This window comes from Heliangelus exortis, chromosome 5 (assembly GCF_036169615.1).
Source record: "Heliangelus exortis chromosome 5, bHelExo1.hap1, whole genome shotgun sequence".
In the NCBI taxonomy this organism is placed as follows: domain Eukaryota; kingdom Metazoa; phylum Chordata; class Aves; order Apodiformes; family Trochilidae; genus Heliangelus; species Heliangelus exortis.
In genome coordinates this window covers 7,593,846-7,608,301 of record NC_092426.1, presented here as the reverse complement: position 1 = coordinate 7,608,301, position 14,456 = coordinate 7,593,846, and the positions used below count along the sequence as shown (strand labels likewise).

At 43.5% G+C, this 14,456-nt stretch overlaps 1 long non-coding RNA gene across 1 annotated transcript in view; it reads right to left on the bottom strand.

The window, feature by feature from the left end:
- Nucleotides 1-14,456, bottom strand: part of LOC139796874 (uncharacterized) — a 120,683-nt gene that overhangs the window by 33,506 nt on the left and 72,721 nt on the right. The window contains exon 3 of the long non-coding RNA XR_011726185.1: nt 1,361-1,558. This is a non-coding gene — a long non-coding RNA (uncharacterized lncRNA). The remainder of the gene's footprint in view (nt 1-1,360; nt 1,559-14,456) is intronic.

The window sequence follows — 14,456 nt, the reverse complement described above, 5'->3', positions numbered from 1 at the left end:
TTTCCATCTTCGAGCAATCACACTGACTCAGATACGAGTTGATGCCAAAAAAACTGGAAAGCAGTTCTTTTCAATTGCAGGGACTACCAACTTCCATGGAAATGTCATGCTTATAAGCAGATTTATGCTCATGCCAGACTGCTGGAGGGAAAATTATCACTGGCATCCCACTGCAGCTGTGCCTACCCTGCTGAAGTGTGAGATACCAGATTGGCACCAGCCCACTTATCCTGCCTAATTGGATAAAACTCTTGACTTCCTGCATTTTAGTGTTTTATTGGGATTTTGTTTTGCAGAATGACTTGGAGTTGCCAGCTCACAGCTAGTAGTGCTGCTATGTTTTAGTTTGCCTGGATAGCTGCTAGGTGGCAATGTACTTGTCATTCTTTGTATGGCTTTTCATGTGAAGGTGCAGAAACCTGAAGGACCTGTCTACAAATGACTCTATTTTCAGTCATTACTGGTGCATCATATTTACTTGGGTTCCTTGTTTAAGAGGAAGAAGTGTTAATTTTTGGCCTTTATTTACCATTCATTAAAAGAGTCTGCATTCAAATTATCACCCAGATGTATTTGAATATACATAAATCTCATTCTCAGAGGCCAGTATCAATCCTTTGATGGATGGTGCTCTTCCTAGCATGTCAGAAGAGATTGACTATAACACCATTTCCCTTTGAAGTCAGCCTATTTATCACATCTGAAATATAGATCCAACAGTCATTTTAAGGTGCCAAACAGCACTTGAAACCTTACCTGGTCAGATTTCACTCCTCCAACTTCTTAAATCTGTCACTTTTACAGTCTTTTCATTTCTTTTGTATGGGAGTTTCCCAGAAAGTGCCAGGACTCATTAGTGAAAATCTGCCAAGTCCCCTTTCCCAACCACTCCCCTCCTTCTCAAAGGGTTCCCCCGTTTTCTCCATTAATCATGCAATATCCTGATCCATGCTATTCGCAAGGCAGATCACAGATGGAAAAAGGACATTCCAGTTTTGAGAGGAGTTTTTGGCAATGCAATGCACAGCAGTGTGCTCCAGCTCTGCTCGGAGCAAAGGGACACTACATAGACAAGATCCCCCCATTTGGCCTTCACTGATGTATCTTGTCTCTCACTGAAGTTTATTAGTTGCAGTTCAACACCATTTTCATGTGGCTTCAGTGACACAGAGTTTGGGCAGACTGTACCTGGATGATGTCCTGCAGACATCCTAACAGCTCCTCCCTTTTCCCCCCTTGCATTAGGAATGGGACTCTACATTGTCCCTGAAAATCAAATTACTTTCTTTTCCCTAAGCAACTACCCCACATGCTGTCATCTCCACTAGCAGAAAGAAATAATTTCAAATGGGAAACATACCCTTTGGTTAGTATCCAGTTCAGGAAAGGACGTTTAATTCTTGACTAATCAATCCCTCTCTCTGTTCCCCAGTTTCTCATACGAAGAAGCTGGGTATACTCCAAGCAGATGCTATATACACACCATGGCATCAGCACTGCAGAAGGCTGCTGGGGATTCTGGCATTATCCAGAGCTGCCAGGTTAGATGTAGATGGATCTGGAGGAAATGCAAAGACTGAAATTGGAAAACAAGAAGGGAAAGAAACATATAAAAGCAATCTAACAAACACACAGTACTTGAGTAATGACTAGTTGAAATGCAGTTTACAAAGTATAGGTTTCTTTCAAAATTATATAAATAAGCTACTTGGTCATATTTTCTGGCCTCAGCTGTACAAGTGGTCAGGCTAGAGGAACATAGAGGAACATAATGGTCCATACTGGCTGTGACTTGTTTTGCATTTTCACCATTTTCTGAAAAATTTATTCCAGCTTCTATTTTACATCTAGATTACATGACTGACAACCTTCAATAGACAGGGTAAATCAGTGGGGTAGTTGATGTGAAGGGATTTTCTCTGAGTAACAAGACATACCTCTCCCAAAGGAAACAAAAGCCTGGTCAGTTTTCCTCAGCATTCCTGGATTAATAAATGACAGCAGTGATGATGCAAGCAGCAAGAAGGAAATACATTTGTATTGCAAATCAGAAATTGCCTTTCAGTATCAAACAGTTGTTCTGGGCCTGTCCAGTGTGCCCTGGTTCCTGTCCCTCATCCTCAGCCAGTACACAAGAGAGCACAAACTTGTTAGAACAAGACAGGAAGTTTTTCTGCCCAAGGTTATCAGTTCATTTGCCTCCCACCCTACCCTGTCCCATCAAATCTGCTGCAATTGCATGTTCCCCCTGCACTTAGCTTTGGTTCAGTTTAAACTGCAATGTCCTGGAGGCAGAAGGCACATAGCCCTGTGTAGGAATGAAGTTAATCCTCTTGCCTGTACTTGCTAGCCAAGACACTCACAGGAAATCAAGGGGAAATAGTTTATACCACATAAATCTATCCAAAGGCTCTACCACCATTACCCAAAATATTGTTTTTAGAGATAGGCCACTAGCCTAATAAGGACTGTAGTGACAAACCAGTCCTGCAGTTCTGAGGTTTCTTACAGCACACTCTCCATTTATGGTGGCTGCCAAATCATGAATAATTTACCACCTTATGTCAGAATGATTGGATCTGTGGACCATAATTGCAGATGATGTCAGCTCTGGGATTTGTCCTGAGAGGCTGAAAGCCACTGTAGAGCCATTGTCTCTTGTGGCTGTTTTTTCATCTCCTAAAGCAACAAGTAATGCAGAGGTATAGGTATGAAAAAGACAACCTATAATTAATATCCCACGTGTAGTTAAAATGTGGTTGAGAGGGATAGAGAGGCAGCTGATTTACACTCACTGAAGTTTGATCTCAGCTGCAGTTAAGATCAGCTGTGGCAAGTAAAGGATTTCATGCCTGGTGACTAAGGCATGTGACCAGAAACACAAGAATGGTAGCACTGGATGTCACTCAGACCAGCCACCATCCTGGAGAAACTCTTCACCCAAGCAGCTCCTCATTCCTGGTTTGGAAATCTGCCTGTGTCATTCAGGAGCAGAGGTCCCACCCAGGGCAAGTGGCACTGCAGGCCCCTACCTCCCCTTACTGCAAAGGACCCAGTCCTAGAAATGGTGGCAGCCAGAATATCCATACAGTGCTTTGTAATATGCAAGAAAGGGGAAAAAATATCCCTTTTCCCTTCTCCTTCAGAGCTCTGGTATCAGAGTGCAATACTAGTACCAGCGCTGATGAGTACAGAGTGGAGGAGAGACTGGAGAGATAGAAGAACACTCAGCCACAGCTGAGCTCTGCATGAGGATACCTACAGACAGGATCTATGGTTAATGGAGTTTTACAGCTGGGAAATGTTCCTCCTTGTACCCAACAGGCAACTACCTTTACTTGGTCCTTTATTGGTTTAACTCATCCTTTACTCAATTACTTGACTAAGTTGTACAGCTACACAGCACAACAGTATGAAGCTCAGGTAAAGCCTTTGACTTGCACTTCTTTCCTTATTTTTCCAGAGGAATTACAGGGATGTCCTACACCAGCCTGCATGTTCTGACATGACAGATCTTCCCCAGAACCTCAGCGTGGAACAACAGCCTGAGTCACTCCTGAGAGTGTTACCCACAGGGATTTCCCAGCAGGCTGGGCTGGCTGCTGTCACCTCCCAAGCCCCATGGTGCTAAAGAGCAGCCTCTTACATGGTAATTTTTCAAGTATGGAAAAATTGGAGCCAGGCACAGCCCAGATGTGCTGTAAAACACAGGGCTGGTTTAACCAAGGTTTAGCCTGGAGCTGGGGTTTTTCATTAACCTGTAACTTGTGTGATAGGTAAGGATTTGGCTCACCACAGTTAACCAGGGATTTGCCTGTTGCCTCAAGTAGCTTTTGGGATTGGGGATGAGAAAAAAATGGATAACATTACAGAGGGAAGAGGACAAAGTCTTGAAAGATATGAATGCCCCACTCTGAGTTTCTGGAGGAGGCAGGACTGGGACCATGGTCCCCAGGCCACTCCAGGGCAGGGAACCAGCTCTGCAGGGATGTTATTCTAACACCACTCATGAACCTAATCTAGGCACAGGTAGCTGGTTTAAGTACAGCTTTACATTTGCTAGCAATTATATATCTAATTTTGCTAATTCATAATCCCCTACAAAGGACACTGCAGCTTCAAGGTTTCAGTCATGCTCTGGCTGCTATTTGACATTGCAAGACAAGGCAAGGCCACTCTGGCCCTCACACAGCTCCTATGGGACAGCTGTAAAGGTCCTGGAAATAACCAGGGAAAATACCAGCATGAGAGAAGGAGGGAGATATTTCTTGCTAAGCTTTGAGTCATTGAGTTATTTTTCTTTACATGGAAGACAGAGGAAGCCCTTTAAGCTAGAGTTGCAAAGCAATTTGGAGTCATTTGGAAAAGAGGAACAGAATAGATGGCAGTCTCAGAGGGAGCAAAGAGCTGGGGCTAAAGTTGAGTGGTGCAAAAGAAACACAGGCACGAATGAAGCCCAAAGACAAAGCCTCCTTTGGGAACCCTGGCCTTGGGCTCCTGACAGACCAGAAATGCTGCAAGAAATAATCAACAGAATTATCACAGATAAAATGTCCTCTGAGGGAGGGCAACCCAGCTCACCTAACAGAACAGTTCAGGAGGATCTGTTAAAATTCCGATCCAGGGAACTGGAGGGAGACCTCCCTCTCACACAGGTTTGAAAGCAAATATTTGTTCAGGAAACATTTACCCCATCCTCCCCTCTGTGGTGAAGTGGGATCACAGACCAAAGGTCATTCCTGCTGCTACTGTTCCCTTAGCAGCTTGGAACAGGTCTCCCTAGGGTGGTCTCATGGGGGGGGGGGGGGGTGAATGCTGCTGCAGCTCCAGTCTACACCCTACTGCTGCACTCTTCAGTGGGCACATCAAAAAGACTAAGTTCTAGGAATGTCCTGTCTGTGGTCAGAATGAGAGTCAGCAAGGGGGCAAGGAAGAGTTAGTGGTTTGCTTTTTTCCCACTAAAATTTTAATTTTTTGCAGAACATCTCTTTTCAAGCATTTTCAAAAGCAAAAAAACCTCTTCTCCATGTAAAACGTTGCTTTTTTGCCAGGAAAATAAACTCTCTAAAGCAATCACCTAGAAACCAGCAGAGAGAAGCAGGTTTTGACTGAAGAAAAAAAAAAAAAAAAGTAACTTTCAGTATATTCTGGCATTTCAAAGTGAAATATTTCATGATTCAGAAACACAAGTAGTCCATCTCAAACCACTGCCATGCCCTATGGGAACAGTAGCATGGGTTCCTCCCTTCCTCAAAGCCACCCATAAACCAGGCTGTGCTGTGTCCTGCTGGAGGCTTTGAAGCCTCCCATTGAAGCTACACAATGAGACACCATGAGGAGGCAGAACAAAGATGATGGCATGGCCTGGGAGGCAAAGCTGTGACTCCCATGGCACAGGCAATCTCCACTGTGTTGCTGAAAGGACAGCATTTTCACTTGGATTGGCTCAACTCCAAATGTATTTTTGGTTTTGTTTTCCCATAGGGCACTTTTCAGGAAAAAAGTAGCATTATCCCCTGGCAACCTTTAAAGAAAAAAATCTTTTCACCTTCGTTTACATTTTGTTCATGATAGATAAACAGATACATACATAAATAGAATATATATATTCTGATCAAGTCCAAGCTATTTCAAGATAACTTGAAATCTATACTAAGCTTCAAAAGACATGTAAGACCAGTAATGCTGTTTTCCTAATATTCAAGCAGTAAAGCATGATTAGCTATGAGAGGAGAGCATGATTAGTGCAAATCATAAAAAACAGGCCTGAGGGCAACTTCAAGAACCATTCATATCAATGAGGACACTAAGCTGAACAATCTTTAATGGATATTGCTTTAGTCTCCTATGGGAAAACTTTGGTGAACCTCCACAGCTAACCCAGACAGTATCTCACCCAGTCCTTAACTACCTTTACATTAGGAAGTTTCTCCTAATTCCTTAATGAAATTTCCTTTTCTGAACTTTAAGCCCATTACTCCTGTTCCATCATTGAGGAGAACAGACTCCCTGTTCTGCTCTGCAGAAGCTTGATGCACATCTGAAGATCACCAAGTCACTCACCAGGATATTTTTTTTCCTCTGGATTAAACATCTTCCACTCCCAGATCCAAACTTTGAGTTCTCAGAACCACCTTCCTTCTGCTGACCTACATTTTTCAGGGAGTGTAGTGTCTAAAAGACAACACCATATCCCAGGATAAGGTGTTGGGCTATATAATGCAGAAAAGGTTGCCTTCACATGTCTCATCTAAATCAGTTTCCAAGTGAATTATCCTTTCAGTCCCTAGTGCTAGACAAGTTTATGACATTATATTGTCATTAATTCTTCATCTGCATGAGAGAAATTCCAGAATTTCAGGTGATGTGACATTAATCAATGAAACTATACCTTCCCTTTCTAACAGAGTAGCACAAGATGGTTGAAACCTCTCAATATTCAAGACTTAACAGTCTGCTTATATTCTGTGATTGGGATATTTTCCTTTGACGATAAGAGCAAATTTACAGCTTGTGATACCACGAGCAGCCTGGAAACCCTTCAGCACTTTTAAACATCAAGATTTACTCTTGAAATTACAATGGGTTTTTTAAACCATCTAAATATATCCCCTTTGGTTCAACTGTTACATGCCTCAGAATGAAAGATTTAAATCCCCATCTCTGATTAAAGCTAGGTATGGGGAGAGAAACAGCAGATTAGGAGGGAACAGTTTATCTTGGCAACAACTAGCAAGGTGTTATTTTATCTGTTTTGGGGCAAACAAAGTAGCCTTTTAAAGATGAGAACAGTGAGTGTGAAATGTATGAATCCTATCACTCTGTTGTGAAACAAATTACAGAAGAAAGCAAAGCCAGACAAGTAATACAGCACTACACTTGCAACCAAGAGAGACAAACATTTAATGTGATTGAAACAATAACTAAAATGACACATTACTAATATTTCTTATTCATCTCTAATTCTGAAAGCCCTTCTTTCCTCCTGTTGTGCTAATTGTCTTCTATCCAGGGCCTCTGGTCCCCTGGCAGATATTTGCTCTTTTCTGAAAGGCTTCCCTATTCTAGAAGATGAATAGCAGCCCATCATAGAAACCATTTAGCAGCTACAGAGCTGATGAATTTTCAGTTTGGATTCACTGTATTTTGGGCCCATTGAGCTCTAAATACTGTCTGTCTGTTTAATAATAGGTGTTGGGTCTTTCTAACACCATTGATGTTTGGTGGCAATATCAATAGAAGGGAATATCAAAAGAATTTTAAATGACATGGAAAGATTTTTTTTTTCTTTTTTTTTTTTTTTCTTTTTTTTTTTTTTTTTTTTTTTTTGTACTTTGAAAATAAACACCACTTTCAGATCAAAGTTCCTGAGCAAGGGCTTGGCTGAAAAATCAGAATAAATGAATCCCAACTAAATAAACTAGGTGTTGAGATTTTTTTAGAATGTCATCTGCAAAACTCAGTACAGCACATCATGGACTTCAAGCCTGGTAAATTCAAGCATATATACTTACCTGAAGTAAATCAGGAGGCAGGATGCCCCTCTTTCTTTTCTCTGACCACATGAATGAAAATGGTCTTATTGGACTTTTTTTCTTGTCCAAGATAACAGTATAACCAATATCTCAAACCCTCCTTCAAAAAGTGGTAGAGGAAGAACTAAGATAGACACCTCATTTGCCTACTCCCTTGAGCTCTCAGCCATATGCTGGTTTCATTGCAGGAGCTTCCTAAGAGTCTGTCTCCCAGTGCTCATCAATAACATTCCCCAAGGAAAGATGCACAAAGGATGTGCTTTAAGGCATCTGGGCCACATCAAGTCACCCAGAGGAAACATCCCTGCCACCAAAATACCAGTTCATCTCACAGAGGCAACAAGCTTCCATCCTGATACTGACTGATAAAAGGAACTTGGGAACGTGACTGTGCTTATGAGGGCTTTGGGAACAAAATTTCTTTTTTCCTGAGTGAAACATAAGCTGGACTTCATCCTGATAAGAGATATTTCAGGGAAAAAAGAATATTGAGGTCTGTTTCCTCACTGGCCTCTACCACAGTTTCCCCTCACATGCCCTCCTAGCTCAGGGAATGAGCTATACATGTATTTGGGGGCTTCTTTACCTTTCTATTCCCTGCTGTGTGATAATGAACTCCCACTCATTGACTGTATGCTGATGAGGACATCTTCACATCTCTCAGCAAACAGGCAATTGTGCAGCATCAGCATTACATGTCATTGTGATGCAGCTACAGTACTTCAGCCCCTTCCTGTACTTTGATCAGAAAAGATTAATTGCCCTCGACTGAATTATTAGTGGTGATTAAACCTAGCAGAAAATAAATGGGACTGCAATATTACTGGCTTATAATTTCACCAGTGTGGTCATTTGCAAGCAATTTCCCTATGCACAAATTTTTCTTAATCATTATGCACTTAGAGGTTTTTTTATCATGTATTAATTAGGGGGAGACAACTTGTACACAATACCATACTGTGCATTACATGACATATGCAAATCATGTGCAAAGCCCACATAGAGCTCCATGTGCAAAGCTCAAGCTGAGTTGGGCAAAACTTTAATTGAAGTCAGTGGAGGTTTGGTCGTGGTGTGTGATCTTTGCACATGCAGCTGTACACGAGCCTTGTGTGTGATTTGCATATGTCATGGCATCTTGACCTGGGATTTGATCAACTGGTTTACAGGGTCAGTTTCCATTAAAACTATAACTTGCAGACATTTCCTATGAAATCTGAATGTAATAAATATTAAATGAGGAACTTACTGCAATCACAGCCCAGCTAGTCAGGAGCATTAGGTCTCCCTTCCTTGGAGAGTTCAAATGTTCAACACTCAACTCCCTCCCTTCCATTCAATGCATGGACAGAGGCCTCAGAGGCAAACTCTTAAATGTGATCTGGGATATGTGGCACCCTGGGCTGTCCTTTGAGAGTGCTGACAGCTCTGCCAGCCTTACTTTCCTCTGAGGGTAGCTCAGCTATCAGAGCATCATGAAATACAAGCCCCTGATTTTCTCTTTGGCTCCTCTGGAGAACCAGGTGTCCTCAGGTGTTTTGTCATCAGAACAGCTCCATAGAGCCTATTTCTCTAAAGCATCTGGGACTTACCCACTATTGTCAGGGAAAGCACTTTACCATTAATTATGTTAATTTTTTACTTCCAACTCATCAATTCTTCAGTAGCAGGAAAAAAAAAGAAAAAAAAAAAAAAAAGAAAGATCTTTTTTGCAACACACACCCTTTGCTCCCATACCAGCCCAAGAAGGAAATAAATTTTTCACTCCAGGCTTTTCATTCCTCAACCAACAGTCCTTGGAAAGAGAAGGAACTGCTGGAACAAATCTTCTTTCCTATAATGAGTCTACAGCCTCACAGTCTGTGAAAGTCTTGGCCTTAGCCTGAGCCATAAGGTCACACATTAATTAATTCAAACCCCCTCTTGGGTTAGAGTTTTTCTTGTTCAAAACAACTGTATCACAACAACTGTACAATTTCCTTATTCCCAAGCAATTCTGATGGCAGGCTGTGAATACTGTAGTGAGCACCATGATTTTAAACCATTCCAACCTAACTCAAGCCTGGAAGTGTCCATCTCTCAGAATACCACTTAATGGTCTCCTGCAGACCCTACCATTACCTTAGAGGCCTTGGAACTCCTGCAGTGGGGTTGGCTCTAGAGCCAGAAATAACCAGCAAAGATTTTTTTTTCCCTTTGAGTGGAAAAGCTCTGCTCTAAGCCAGAAAAAAAACTTGTTTTTTTTAATAAGAATGTAAGAAGGTCAAAAAAAGGCCTTCCATGCCAATACTCTGGCTCCTGCAGTGACCAGTAGTAAACACAAGGGAACAGAGGGACTTGAGGGATTTGATTTTTAACTCTTCATTGTCAGAAAAAGTCATTCTCAATATCTGAACAAGCACAACTAATTTCTGTACATTTCTGGCTCTGGCTACATATGTATAGTCAGTAAGAATTACCTGAAATATTGGGCTTCCAGAGCCATAGAAAGAGCTCCACCTCTGAATTCGTTAAATGTTTTGCTTTTCCATTGCTGAGATCCCTCATCTCCTGAACCAGCTCTCCTTTCTGGATTGGCATCATGCACAACATGCATCCAATCATCCTGTTCCTTGTTGTGAGGTGCTAAACCCCACAGTACAGCTGAGAAATATTGCTGTATAACTCTTTAATATTTGGGAAACCAGCCGCAGGACTGGCTTTTCCTCAGTAAAATCTGCATGACAACCTTGTAATTTCACAGTGCTACAAGAAAGAACACGTTTTGTAAAACTGCAGGGGAGCTCAGGTGCCAAAAGGGAACCCTTCCATTTGATGCTATAGCGTGTAAATAAGCCCTGTATTTGTTTAAATGCTCAAACAAGCCATTTGTGACTCTGCTAGAGTGACAGATCTGAGATTATATATAAATATACACATATGCACACACGCACACACAGGCAAGCACACACTGAAGATCAAAAAGGCATCTGGCTGTCAAACATGAAAAAGAAAACAAAAGGTGTAATTGTCAGCTGTCTCCTTTGGACACCTGGAGCCACAGTTAATGCAATCATCTGAAAGGCACCTCCGAGCGTCTGCCATGGCTTCAGCTTTCATGTCAGGCAGAAACTTCATCCAAAGACAGCTAAAAGCCCACCAAGTTTGATCTCTCTTCCCTCAGACCCCTGGCAAAGAGATCCGGGCATCCGCAGGTTGGTTTCTCGCTTTAGGGGTTGTTTCTTTATCTGCAGCTCAGAAGATTTTCAAATGAGTTTGGCCATCACTCTCTACTTGTTTATGTATTAGGTGTGCACATCTGTAGTTGACAGAGATGTGATTTCATACCAGCTCTTCTTTTTTTTTTCCTAGCAATCCTGTTGAAACAACAACAAAAACAACACATGCCAGTCTGTCTACACCTCTGGCTCTGAGAAATCCTTGTCCTTGCTCCCTCCTCTGCATCAGTCACCTTGCAGCAGATGGTGCTTTGCCTGTGCAGGCTGCCATGTGCACAGCCCAGGGCCTGCCCTTCCCAGAGCAAATCCCTCCGGATCCAGCTGCCCTTCCTCAGCAGCTCCCGGTAAGGCAGAGCTGCCCTGGCTGCACCTTGCTGGGTGTCAGGGAAGGAAGGGGCAGCAGCTGCTCCAGGGGCGCTGCCGGCACGGATGGAGGAAGGTGCCAGCAGGCAATACTGAGGCTACAATGCAGCCTGGATGCTGCAGCTGGGAGCTCGGACGTGCTTCTGCTGCTCTGTCCTGCTCTTCCCTTGATCTAGTCCTTGGCTTGGGAGCCCTCGGAGCCTGCTGATCCCTCTGGATCATACAGCGAATCCCCCCTGCTGCTCTGCAAAGCCTTCCAAGACAGGGCTGTATTACGCCTTGCCTGGCTTTTCTACCTCTTGAACTGGTGGCATCTCCCTGACTGGAGCTGGCAGGAAGGGTGAACAGTACATGGACAGCCAGCAGATCCATAGCAGCATGTGACAGCAGCCACACCATCCCAGGGCTCATCCCTCCCAGGGGATGCAGAACTTTGGGCTGACAGCTCACACGCAATTGCTGTTCACATCCCACCCAAGGGTTGGCAAGCTGGTCACCTCTCCTGACATGTGACAGCAGGGCTCACCAACCAGAGCATGATGCTGATAAACACACATGCTTCTCTCTGGGGTAAGGTTTTCATCCAGGGGGCTTTCCTCATCTGGTGAGAAAGCCTTACAAACCTGTATCTTCCAGATGTGTTGCTGCAATGTTCTTTCACTGTTAAAACTAACTGTTCTCCTTTAGTCTCAGGTATTAAATCTGATTATAGTAAGGAGGTTTTGTGATGACAGTCAGATACATCAGAAATAGGCTGTATTATAGCAAGGGAAAATACATCATATTATTTATTTTCAGCATCATTATCCTGAATTCAGATTTCAGATTCAAATTTGGGATTTCAGTATCCCAAACCATTTTTTGGTGTATTACATGCTTAGCTTGATTATTCTGGCTCCTCTGAACTGATGGAACTATGCACAAACAGAGCAAATGGGACTCTGGGTCTTGAAGGGAATAATTCTGCCTGGCCTTTAAGTGACTGGAAGGAGAAAGGAAGAGCAGGTGCCAAGAGAAATCTCTAAGCACTATCACCTCCCAGGCAGAGGAAGCAGAGAAATTTCAAGCTGATCTGGAAGCCCCAGTTGTTTTGTTTTGCAGGGAGATCCCCATCCCATCTGCAGTGCCAGAACACATTCTGGGAACACTGTAACTGGAACTGGCACGTAAGCCTTGAAGAAGCTGCTAATTCCCACTACATATAAGAAGCTACAGCCTCTCTGTGCCAGGGCTGTTAAGAAAGAGAGAGACAGTCTTGTTCCCTAGAGGGTGTTATTATCCCCCCAATATTATTATTCCTTGAATTCCATAATATTCAATATAGCCTTATTCCTCCAAAGCCATGTCAGCGTGAAGCTGCTTGTAATCCAATCCCCACAGTACGGCAGCCACAGACAGAGCCACCCCGGGAGGTATTTGGCTCATCTCTGAAGAGCAAAGCCCCCTAGCAGCTGCAGGCTTCATCCCACCAAACAGCTCTCAGGGGAGAGCAGACGGGCCCACTCAGAGGGCAGAAATCTCCTGCAGTCTGAGCTGACTCAAGCCTTAATGTATCCCAACATCCGAGGTTTTAAACCCCCCTCTGCTTCACCCACCCCAAAGGCTTCACCACTGATGCACGTGACTGCCCTGAGCCCTGGCATTCAGCAGGCAGGGTTAAGCTTGTCTGCACCATGTGAGTGGGAAAGCCCAGGACCCTGCTTATTCCGGGCACTTTTAGCCTTTGATCACAAAGTTGATGTAGATGGTATAAAAAGGCAGCAGCAATCTCCTTGCAGGCACTCTCCCCCCTCCCAGCTCCTGAGCCAGGCTGCCCTCCCCCAGGAAGGAAGACAGAGGACTTGAGGGCAGATTCACCTCTCTTGCACATCTAGAGTGATTTCACTGACAGCTGTGGAGTTATTTCAGGTTTGGACCTGTGTAAAAGAGATCAGCTTCTCACTGGAACATTTTTGCTTGTGGCAACAAATAGTTTTGCTCTCTTGGTGCTTGCATCGGAAACCCCAGCTCATTTGCACCCTCTCTTAGCAGAGTCAAGCCAGGACAACATTGTTTGACAACGTATCATAAGCAGCTATGCAGCAGTGGAAAGTGAGACTGGGCTGCAAGGGGGAAAATCGAGATATTTCTAAAATTTCTCCAAGGAAAGGAAAAAAAAAAATAAAATAGAGGGAAGAGAGGCAAGGAAAGGTTTGGATATTCATATCACACCTAAACACACTGTCTGTCCTTCAGTGATTCATGACAAGAATAGAAATTGCTTTAATGCCAAAGCTAAGCCTCATATATTAAAAAACACCTTGTCTTATAAATACTGCACTTGCTTATTCAAATTCAACCTATATCTATCTGCTAGCATTCTGCTAGGAAAGGAAAAAACAGCATTTTTCTTCCACTTTATTTTCTTCAGATTCAATCCAGTGAAAACTTAGCAGTCCAGATTTACTCAGGCATTTTGAAGTCAGGCTGTGGTTCCTGCTACCTGATCCCACTCATCTGGCATCTGGCACAGTCCTGCTTTTGTTTCTTATGACTTAAGCATCAAGCTTTACTGATGTGTGGCCATATTTTGCTCAGCCCTGCGGGTCAAGTGAATTCCATGTCTGTATTGGTTCCCAAGGGGCCAAGAAGGCGGTCGGGTATAAGCTCTCACATAACCTCTTCTTCTGCAGCCAACTTTCCAAACGGCTCTTATTGCTCTTCATGTTCACTGAGGGGCTTTTTATTTAACTTGGCAACTGCTGTCACTTTTCATGTCCATTTCCGCTCTCTCCTTTTGATGTGTAAATTATCCCTGGATACTGGCAAACGGGACAATTTGGGTATTGCTGAGGCCCCCTAGCCTGGCTTCCCCCCACCTTCTGCATACAGACCTCATTGAGTGTCCTTCCTCCACCCCCCACTTTTAATTTGTTGGAGCAGCCTGAGCATACACAGTCAGTAATTTGACCACCTCTAATCGGACACTGCAGCTTTCTGTATCCTGAGTCCTTGCCCCAGTTTCGCTCTGATTTAATGTATGTGCAAATTGGTTATGGTGCCAGAGAGGTCCTGATTCAGCAAAAGGTTTCAGGACATGCCTGTGAAGAAGAAGCAGAGCTCTGTGCTGAGGAGGGACCAGACACCCCAAACTACACTGTGGAGCTCAGAGAAGGTTGAGACACAATGACCCATGGGCTTTGCAGCAGCAGCACTCCAGATTCAAACAATCCATTCACTGTTTGGAAGGAGCCAAATCTATGATGTGGATGAGTCCATAGACCATGGTGCATGGATGGTGCTGAATCCAGCCAATCCACCTGGGCAGGAGCTGGGTACTTGCAGAGATACCAGCCCCATG